Source organism: Canis lupus, chromosome X (genome assembly GCF_003254725.2).
Source record: "Canis lupus dingo isolate Sandy chromosome X, ASM325472v2, whole genome shotgun sequence".
NCBI lineage: Eukaryota > Metazoa > Chordata > Mammalia > Carnivora > Canidae > Canis > Canis lupus.
This window is the reverse complement of record NC_064281.1, coordinates 67,257,715-67,259,555: the sequence shown is the minus strand read 5'-3', so window position 1 is coordinate 67,259,555 and position 1,841 is coordinate 67,257,715. Positions and strand designations below refer to the sequence as shown.

Sequence of the window (1,841 nt, the reverse complement as noted above, 5' to 3'; positions counted from 1 at the left end):
TTAAAATACAATAGGAGGAATAAATAATATGTGACAGGAAGCAGAGGAACATATTAATGATCTCGAAGTTAAAGTAATAGAAAATAATGAAGCCAAGCATGTGAGAGACAAATACTGCATGATGAGAATAATCTTTGACAATTGGTTCCTCCATCAAGCATAGCAATATTCATATTATAGGGATCCCAGAAGGAGGAGAGAGAAAGGTGGGTGGGAAATGTATTTGAAGAAAAAATAACTGAAGATTTCCCAAATCTGAGGAGGAAAACAGATCCAGGTCAGGGGGCAGGGAGATCATTTTAAAGATTGTAAGAGAAAAGAAGACAGTTACATACAAAAGAAACCCCATAATTATTTCAGCTGTTTCAGCAGAAGCTTTGCAAGTCAGAAGTGAGTTGCATGACATATTTGAAATGCTTAAATGAAAAACCTGCAGCCAAGAATACTCTATCTAATAAGGGTATCATTCAAAATTGAGGGATAGATAAAGAGTTTCTCAGATTAACAAACTTAAAAAGAACTCATGGTCACTAAACCAGCCCCACAAGAAATGTTAAGTGAGACTCTGCGAGTGGAAAACAAAAAATAATGAATAAGAGTAAGAATAATTGGAAGAACAAAATAAAATGATGTAAATGATACCAAATATCTGAACCACGAAAGGGATAAGACTAAAGAGTGAGTTAAAAAATAAGCAACCATGTACTTAATATAGACTTCTATATGCAGAAGATGTCATATGTAAGCCAATTGGTTACCACAAATAAAAAAAAAAAACAGTAATACATCTTTCACAGGTAGTGCCAAGAGATGGGAATCTCTCAAGACAACTGGCACAAGCATCATAATACTGGGGGCAATAGAAAGCCCTACCACAAAAAGCGGATGTATAAGCAAGGATGCACCCCCTTGTCAACACTAAAATTTGCCCCTGCCACATTCATGCAGTCCACATTTGGGGAGACAACAAGAAGAACCAACCTTTGAGTCTGGATGAGGGGGAACTTCGTCTGGGGCTCTGACTGTTGTAAGTATAAAACAAAGATCATTGATGTTGTCTACAATGCATCCAACAAGGGACTCGTCCACACCCAAGACCCTGGTGAAGAACTGTGTCATGCTCATTGACAAAGCACTGTACCCACAATGGTATGAGTCCCAGTATGCACCGCCCCTAGGCCACAAAAAGGGGGCAAAGCTGATGCCAAAGGAGGAAGATATTTTAAACAAAAAAATCAAAAGGAATATAATGAAAGGAGGAAAATGCCAAAATCAGTAGTGTTCTGGAGAAGCAGTGCCAAAAAGGCAAGCTTCTTGCATGCATCACTTCAAGAATAGACCAGTGTGGCTGAGCAGATGGCTATGTTCTAGAAGGCAAGGAGGTAGAGTTAGAGTTCTATCTGAGGAAAAGAAAAGCTCAGAAAGGCAAACAAATCTTCCTAGCTCATATCTTTGGTCATGTAACAAAGGTATTTTTGTTCAAAGCAAAAGCAGTTATAGGTATACAAAAAATATAAAGAATAATAAACTAATATATATCACTTAAAAAACCCCAGTAAACCATGAGAGACAGAGAAGAAAGAAAAACAGAAAAACTACAAAAATGAAAACAAATCAAATAACAAAATGACAATAAATACATACCTTTGGGGGCACCTCGTTGGCTCAGTCAGTTAAGTGACCGACCAACTCATGATTTCAGTTCAGATCATGATCTCAGGGTTGTAAATTCAAACCCTGTGTCAGGCTCTGTGCTCAGGGTGGAATCTGATTGTCCCTCTCTATCTGCTCCTTCTCCTACTCTCTCTCTCTCTCATTCATAAATAAATAAACAAAATCAT

At 37.7% G+C, this 1,841-nt stretch overlaps 1 pseudogene; it reads left to right on the top strand.

The window, feature by feature from the left end:
- The first annotated feature begins 810 nt into the window (after window positions 1–810).
- On the top strand, window positions 811–1,517 carry LOC112649349 (40S ribosomal protein S8-like; annotated as a pseudogene).
- The last annotated feature ends 324 nt before the right edge of the window (window positions 1,518–1,841 follow it).